Source organism: Oncorhynchus mykiss, chromosome 17 (assembly GCF_013265735.2).
Source record: "Oncorhynchus mykiss isolate Arlee chromosome 17, USDA_OmykA_1.1, whole genome shotgun sequence".
In the NCBI taxonomy this organism is placed as follows: domain Eukaryota; kingdom Metazoa; phylum Chordata; class Actinopteri; order Salmoniformes; family Salmonidae; genus Oncorhynchus; species Oncorhynchus mykiss.
In genome coordinates, this window is record NC_048581.1 from 93,498,435 (window position 1) to 93,507,915 (window position 9,481).

Consider the following 9,481-nt stretch of genomic DNA (forward strand, 5'->3'; position numbering starts at 1 on the left):
TATCTCCCAACTCATAAGAATCTCCACCCAGTTGACTACTTTAAAATGGCGGGAGCCCTCAATGGCAATGTCCATGCTAAAACGGGTTATATCCACGATGATCCTCTCATAGAAATATAATGAATCCTCAATGACCATGGGCACAACTGTGATATAAAGTCATTTTACCTAAGTTGCCTAAAATGTCACATGCGTCTACTTAATTCAGTGCATATGTGCAGCGGCGTGCTCAGCACCCCTACTTCCTGCGGCTACGCTCTATGACCTCTATGCAAAATGTCCTCACTATGGGGTCTTATTTTCGTGGACAGATTTTGGGAGGCTTAAACCTTTTGCTTCGCCTCTTTCTCTCTGGTTCTGTTCGGTGCCCAGTTGGGCTTGATTTGAGTTCCAATTCCAGTCTCCCTTTCTCTCCCTATGCCCTCGTTCTCTCCCCCTTCCTCTCATTCTCTCCCCCAGTCCCCTTCAGTTTTGAATAAATTCAGTGCCAGAAAAAGCTGTCACTTTCTTCAAGTGCACTGGTTCATTGGACATGCTAAGTGGGTGGGCAGAAAGATGTTCAGTAATATACTGGAAAAAATATATACACACAACATGCAACAATTTGACTGATTTACAGTTCATATAAGGAAATCAGTCAACTGAAATACATTTTTTAGGCCCTTATCTATGGCTTTCACATGACTGGGCAGGGGCGCAGCCATGGGTGGGCTTGGGTGGGCACCGGCCAATCCACTTGGGAACAAGGCCCAGTCAATCAGAATTAGTTTTTCCCCCACAAAAGGGCTTTATTACAGGCAGAAATACTCCTCAGTTTCATCAGCTGTCCCGTTGGCTGGTCTCAGACGATCCTGCATGTGAAGAAGCCAGATGTGGAGGTCCTGGGCTGGTCTGCGGATGTGAGGCCGGTTGGACGTACTGCCAAATTCTCTAAAACGATGGAGGCAGCTTATGGCAGAGAAATTAACATTAAATTATCTGGCAACAGCTCTGGTAGACATTCCTGCTGTCAGCATGCCAATTGCACAAAAAGTTGATACTGTAAGTGTTTTACAGTATAAAATAATGGTACAGGATTTATAAACATATCTTGTCTGCTAAATGAACTAGTCTACAGTCAATAGCCAGATAACATACAGTATCTAGTCTGATAAATGAACAAGTCTATAGCCAGATAACATACAGTATCTAGTCTGATAAATGAACAAGCCTACAGCCTATAGCCAGATAACATGCAGTATCTAGTCTGATAAATGAACAAGTCTATAGCCAGATAACATACAGTATCTAGTCTGATAAATGAACAAGTCTATAGCCAGATAACATACAGTATCTAGTCTGATAAATGAACAAGCCTACAGTCTATAGCCAGATAACATACAGTATCTAGTCTGATAAATGAACAAGTCTATAGCCAGATAACATACAGTATCTAGTCTGATAAATGAACAAGCCTACAGCCTATAGCCAGATAACATGCAGTATCTAGTCTGATAAATGAACAAGTCTATAGCCAGATAACATACAGTATCTAGTCTGATAAATCAACAAGTCTATAGCCAGATAACATACATTATCTAGTCTGATAAATGAACAAGCCTACAGTCTATAGCCAGATAACACAGTATCTAGTCTGATAAATGAACAAGCCTACAGTCTATAGCCAGATAACATAGCAGGCCAACTCATATACTGTTCTTCTGAAATACATTTTCTTCATATAGTGTTTCTTTAGACCTGCCTAAAATAAATGAGTTTATTGTGATGGTGTTTAATCAAATGATTTATTAGACTTCAAAATGTAGATATTCCAAAGGTGCATCATCAGCTTGAATGGAGGCCTGGAGATGATCAACATGTTTATGTTCATTAACGGTTACCGTGAGACCGGCAGTCTTCTGCTTGACAATAACCAGCTGACAGAATATAACTGCCACAGCCCTTAGGTCCCCAACACATGACCTTAACCCTGACAGAATATAACTGCCACAGCCCTTAGGTCCCCAACACATGACCTTAACCCTGACAGAATATAACTGCCACAGCCCTAGTCCTGCCTGGTTTTTCTAGTGTATATCAAGAATGGTCCACCACCCAAAGGACATCCAGCCAACTTAACACGACTGTGGGAAGCATTGGAGTCAACATGGGCCAGCATCCCTGTGGAATGCTCGACACCTTGTAGAGTCCATGCCCCGACGAATTGAGGCTGTTTGGAGGGCAAAAGGGGGTGTTTCTTAAGTGATCAACTTCAATTTATAAAAGGCAGGTCCCAAATCGTGGACTCGATCCAAGGCGGGTTACAGCGCCAGCGACCAAAACTTTGAAACCGTTGTTCAGTTAAATAAAAGAGGGGGGGGGATTTCACAATGTATCGTTGTGCCCCATCATTTCACAACGTATCGTTGTGCCCCATCATTTCACAACGTATCGTTGTGCCCCATCATTGATTGATTATGATCAGGATTACAACCAGGGTGATTATGACAAGGGTTACAACCAGGGTTGTTTATGACCAGGGTTACAGCCAGGGTGATTATGATCAGGGTTACAACCAGGGTTGTTTATGACCAGGGTTACAGCCAGGATGATTATGACGAGGGTTACAGCCAGGATGATTATGACCAGGGTTACAACCAGGGTGATTAAGACCAGGGTTGATTATGACCAGGGTTACAGCCAGGGTTACAGCCAGGGTGATTATGACCAGGGTTACAACCAGGGTGATTAAGACCAGGGTTATAGCCAGGGTTACAGCCAGGGTTGATTATGACCAGGGTGATTATGACCAGAATTACAGCCAGGGTGATTATGACCAGGGTTACAGCCAGGGTTGATTATGACCAGGGTTACAGCCAGGGTTGATTATGACCAGGGTTACAGCCAGGGTGATTATGACCAGAGTTACAATCAGGGGTGATTATGACCAGGGTTACAGCCAAGGTTGATTATGACCAGGGTTACAGCCAGGTTTGATTATGACCAGGGTTACAGCCAGGGTTGATTATGACCAGGGTTGATTATGACCAGGGTTACAGCCAGGGTTGATTATGACCAGGGTTACAGCCAGGGTTGATTATGACCAGGGTTGATTATGACCAGGGTAGATTATGACCAGGCGTATAGCCAGGGAGTAAGTACAAGGAGTTGATGTCCACTCAGCAATAAATGAACCTCAAATAATCCTGGTCAGTCGTCGACCTTGCGAGCCAGCCGGCAGAAAGTCCTGCGGTGCTCCACTGTGTTCTCGTTGGCCCTCTCACTCATCTGGTGGACCCTGGTGTTCCTGAAGCCCTGTTTGGAGATACAGTCCAACAGGAACACTCTCAGAGACACCTCCTGGTGATCGTCACACCGACCAAAAGGTGAAGGACACATGGAAGTCACTGGAATAGTGTTTGATCCACTTGGTGACGCTGTTACACACCCTCTCCAGTAGGGAGTGGACTTTGGTGGTGATGGTGAGCTGGGTGATGGTGACGACGGCAACAGGGTTGGAGTACTTGGACAGCTTCCTGGTTGACGAGAGCTCCACCACCTCCTCAAAAGGTGTCCGGGGGGGGGGGGGGGGGTAGAGGGGTTTAGTGTCGGTGAGAGACTGCATCAATGGCTCGATCTGGTAGAAGTCTGCCTCAGAAGAAGAAGAAGAAGAAGAAGAAGAAGGATATTACTTTAATGTCAAGACAAAGATACTGAAATGTTTATTTATCTTAACACCCACGAGAAACACACTAAGAGGATAATCCCCTGCTGGCTCAGATTTGAACCGGCAACCCTCCAGTTGCAGGCCCACCGCTCTAACCCCTAGGACACCTTACGCAGCAGATCCATCTCCGTGATGTCACAGGGCAGGGTGAGCTCTGAGGTGCGTAGGAGGTTGAGGACGTAGCGGAAGAGGGACCCATCTCTGTCGATGAAGTAGTGTCCCTGTCAAATCAAAGATGGTCATATTCCCATATCACGCAGACATACCGGTATATACAGTGCATTCAGAAAGTATTCAGAACCCTTGACTTTTTCCACATTTTGTACATTACTGCCTTATTATAAAATGAATTAAAGAATATTTTCCCCCTCATCAATCATGCAGTGGGGAGGTTGTCTCAGCGGCAGGTACTGGGAGACTAGTCAGGATCAAGGGAAAGATAAACGGAACAAAGTACAGAGAGATCCTTGATGAAAAGCACCCTGGAGCAGGTTAAGAATGGGGAGATGGTTCACCTTCAAAACAGGATAACGACCCTAAGCACACAGCCAAAACACAGGAGTGGCTTCGGGACAAGTCTCTGAATGTCCTTGAGTGGCCCAGCCAGACCCAGGACTTAAACCCGATCGAACATCTCTGGAGAGACCTGAAAATAGCTGTGTAGCAACGGTCCCCATCTAACCTGACAGAGCTTGAGAGCATCATACCCAAGAAGACTTGAGGCTGTAGTCGCTGCTGAAGGTGCTTCAACAAAGTACTGAGTAAAGTGTCTGAATACTTATGTAAATATGATATCAGTTATTTATTTTTAATACATTTGCACAATTTAAAAAAAACAAACAACAGTTTTTGCTTTGTCATTCTGGGGTATTGTAGGTAGATTAATGAGGGGAAAAAACAATTTAATCTATTTTAGAATAAGGCTGTCACGTAACAAAATGTGGAACATTTTCCAAATGCACTGCATACCTACAGAACTGTGGCAAAGTACCTGAGAGCCGTGTGTGGTGGATGAAGTCCCAGTGGAACATGGCCCCCTGGCAGGGAGTCAGGGTAGCGCTGCAGGGTGGACTGGGACGTGGTGTACAGACAGCCACCCACGTTGAGGGTCACCGGGTCAGTCATCTATAGACAGAGACAAACACATTACAGTGCCTACAGAAAGTATTCCTTGACTTAATCCACATTCTGGTGTTACAGCCTATTATTAAATTACACTTTGGATGCTGTATCAATACACCCAGTCAATATGAAAATACAGGCGTCCTTCCTAACTCAGTTGCCGGAGAGGAAGGAAACTGCTCAAGGTTTTCACCATGAGGCCAATGGTGACTTTAAAACAGTTACAGAGTTTAATGGCTGTGATTGGAGAAAACTGTTTCTACAAAATATTGACTCAGGGGTGTGAATGGAAATGAGGCATTTCTGTACTTCATTTTCAATACATTTGCAAACATTTCTAAAAACATGTTTTCACTTCGTCATTATGAGTTATTGTGTGTTAATGGGTGAGAAAAATAATACATTTTAAATTCAGGCTGTAACAACAAAATGTAGATTAAGTCAAGGGGTGTGAATACCTTCTGAAGGCTCTGTACCAGTCAAGGGGTGTGAATACCTTCTGAAGGCTCTGTACCAGTCAAGGGGTGTGAATACTTTCTGAAGGCTCTGTATCAGTCAAGGGGTGTGAATACCTTCTGAAGGCTCTGTATCAGTCAAGGGGTGTGAATACTTTCTGAAGGCTCTGTATCAGTCAAGGGGTGTGAATACCTTCTGAAGGCTCTGTACCAGTCAAGGGGTGTGAATACTTTCTGAAGGCTCTGTACCAGTCAAGGGGTGTGAATACCTTCTGAAGGCTCTGTACCAGTCAAGGGGTGTGAATACCTTCTGAAGGCTCTGTACCAGTCAAGGGGTGTGAATACTTTCTGAAGGCTCTGTACCAGTCAAGGGGTGTGAATACCTTCTGAAGGCTCTGTACCAGTCAAGGGGTGTGAATACTTTCTGAAGGCTCTGTATCAGTCAAGGGGTGTGAATACCTTCTGAAGGCTCTGTATCAGTCAAGGGGTGTGAATACTTTCTGAAGGCTCTGTATCAGTCAAGGGGTGTGAATACCTTCTGAAGGCTCTGTACCAGTCAAGGGGTGTGAACACTTTCTGAAGGCTCTGTACCAGTCAAGGGGTGTGAATACCTTCTGAAGGCTCTGTACCAGTCAAGGGGTGTGAATACCTTCTGAAGGCTCTGTACCAGTCAAGGGGTGTGAATACTTTCTGAAGGCTCTGTACCAGTCAAGGGGTGTGAATACCTTCTGAAGGCTCTGTACCAGTCAAGGGGTGTGAATACTTTCTGAAGGCTCTGTACCAGTCAAGGGGTGTGAATACCTTCTGAAGGCTCTGTACCAGTCAAGGGGTGGGAATACCTTCTGAAGGCTCTGTACCAGTCAAGGGGTGTGAATACTTTCTGAAGGCTCTGTACCAGTCAAGGGGTGTGAATACCTTCTGAAGGCTCTGTACCAGTCAAGGGGTGGGAATACCTTCTGAAGGCTCTGTACCAGTCAAGGGGTGTGAATACTTTCTGAAGGCTCTGTATCAGTCAAGGGGTGTGAATACCTTCTGAAGGCTCTGTACCAGTCAAGGGGTGTGAATACCTTCTGAAGGCTCTGTACCAGTCAAGGGGTGTGAATACTTTCTGAAGGCTCTGTACCAGTCAAGGGGTGTGAATACTTTCTGAAGGCTCTGTACCAGTCAAGGGGTGTGAATACCTTCTGAAGGCTCTGTACCAGTCAAGGGGTGTGAATACCTTCTGAAGGCTCTGTACCAGTCAAGGGGTGTGAATACCTTCTGAAGGCTCTGTACCAGTCAAGGGGTGTGAATACCTTCTGAAGGCTCTGTACCAGTCAAGGGGTGTGAATACTTTCTGAAGGCTCAGTATCAGTCAAGGGGTGTGAATACCTTCTGAAGGCTCTGTACCAGTCAAGGGGTGTGAATACCTTCTGAAGGCTCTGTACCAGTCAAGGGGTGTGAATACCTTCTGAAGGCTCTGTACCAGTCAAGGGGTGTGAATACCTTCTGAAGGCTCTGTACCAGTCAAGGGGTGTGAATACCTTCTGAAGGCTCTGTATCAGTCAAGGGGTGTGAATACCTTCTGAAGGCTCTGTACCAGTCAAGGGGTGTGAATACCTTCTGAAGGCTCTGTAACAATCAAGGGGTGTGAATACCTTCTGAAGGCTCTGTACCAGTCAAGGGGTGTGAATACCTTCTGAAGGCTCTGTACCAGTCAAGGGGTGTGAATACTTTCTGAAGGCTCTGTACCAGTCAAGGGGTGTGAATACCTTCTGAAGGCTCAGTATCAGTCAAGGGGTGTGAATACCTTCTGAAGGCTCTGTACCAGTCAAGGGGTGTGAATACCTTCTGAAGGCTCTGTACCAGTCAAGGGGTGTGAATACCTTCTGAAGGCTCTGTATCAGTCAAGGGGTGTGAATACTTTCTGAAGGCTCTGTGTGTGGATCATTTCTAGCCACCACTTTTGATCTAGCCCAAATGAAATGAATTAAATTGGTGCATGAATGTGATACTCTCATGGCTGAGTGGTATACTGTATTTGACTATATACCGGTATTGATGTACCGCCTGTACCGTCCAGCCTGGCCCAGGGCCCGTCTGTACCATCTAGTCTGGCCCAAGGCCCGTCTGTACCGTCTAGTCTGGCCCAAGGCCCGTTTGTACCGTCCAGTCTGGCCCAGGGCCCGTCTGTACCATCTAGTCTGGCCCAAGGCCTGTTTGTACTGTCTTGCCAACTGGATCATATATGTTATAGAAGCCAACTGTTAGACCTACTCATTGTCACATGACAGCACAAACAGATCTGGGATCAGGCTACCACTGACCTGTCCTAGCAGATCTGGGATCAGGCTACCACTGACCTGTCCTAGCAGATCTGGGATCAGGCTACCACTGACCTGTCCTAACTGTTGTAGCCGATTTCGTCACATTTCACCTCCTTCATAAGACATGGATTGTCACTTACTCTTATTGACACTCACCATATATCCCCAGTCTCCACCTTCCTATTCACTACCATACGGCCCACACCGCCACCCTCCTCCCCGGGTGAACAGAGGCAGGCTGTTCCCTCTGTTATTCCACGGTCTTTTCTTGTCACACCTGGGATCTGTTCTTGGTAGCAACACGGAACAAGCAGCTTCAGTGGAGGACCCTGCAGAAGTCAGAGAGAGAAAAAGAGTCATGTATATATATATATATATAATATATATATATATATATATACATATATATATATAACCCTAACATATACATATATAACCCTAACATATACATATATATATATATATAACCCTAACATATACATATATAACCCTAACATATACATATATATATATATATAACCCTAACATATACATATATATATATAACCCTAACATATACATATATAACCCTAACATATACATATATATATATAACCCTAACATATACATATATAACCCTAACATATACATATATATATATAACCCTAACATATACATATATAACCCTAACATATATATATATATATATATAACCCTAACATATACATATATATATATATATATATAACCCTAACATATACATATATAACCCTAACATATACATATATATATATATAACCCTAACATATACATATATATATATATATAACCCTAACATATACATATATAACCCTAACATATACATATATATATATAACCCTAACATATACATATATATATATAACCCTAACATATACATATATATATATATAACCCTAACATATACATATATAACCCTAACATATACATATACATATATATATATATATATAACCCTAACATATACATATATATATATATAACCCTAACATATACATATATATAACCCTAACATATACATATATAACCCTAACATATACATATATATATATATAACCCTAACATATACATATATATATATAACCCTAACATATACATATATATATATATATATATAACCCTAACATATACATACATATATATATATATATATATAACCCTAACATATACATATATAACCCTAACATATACATATATATATATATAACCCTAACATATACATATATAACCCTAACATATACATATATATATATAACCCTAACATATACATATATATATATATATAACCCTAACATATACATATATAACCCTAACATATACATATATAACCCTAACATATACATATATATATATAACCCTAACATATACATATATATATATATAACCCTAACATATACATATATAACCCTAACATATACACATATATATATATATATATAACCCTAACATATACATATATAACCCTAACATATACATATATATATATATATAACCCTAACATATACATATATAACCCTAACATATACATATATAACCCTAACATATACATATATAACCCTAACATATACATATACATATATATATATAACCCTAACATATACATATATATATAACCCTAACATATACATATATATATATATAACCCTAACATATACATATATAACCCTAACATATACATATATATATATATATAACCCTAACATATACATATATATATATATATAACCCTAACATATACATATATAACCCTAACATATACATATATATATATATAACCCTAACATATACATATATATATATATAACCCTAACATATACATATATAACCCTAACATATACACATATATATATATATATATAACCCTAACATATACA

The 9,481-nt window shown here is 41.5% G+C and overlaps 1 pseudogene; it reads right to left on the reverse strand.

Moving 5' to 3' along the window:
* Positions 1 to 1,765: 1,765 nt before the first annotated feature.
* On the reverse strand, positions 1,766 to 4,831 carry LOC110493308 (annotated as a pseudogene).
* Between the last annotated feature and the right edge of the window lie 4,650 nt (positions 4,832 to 9,481).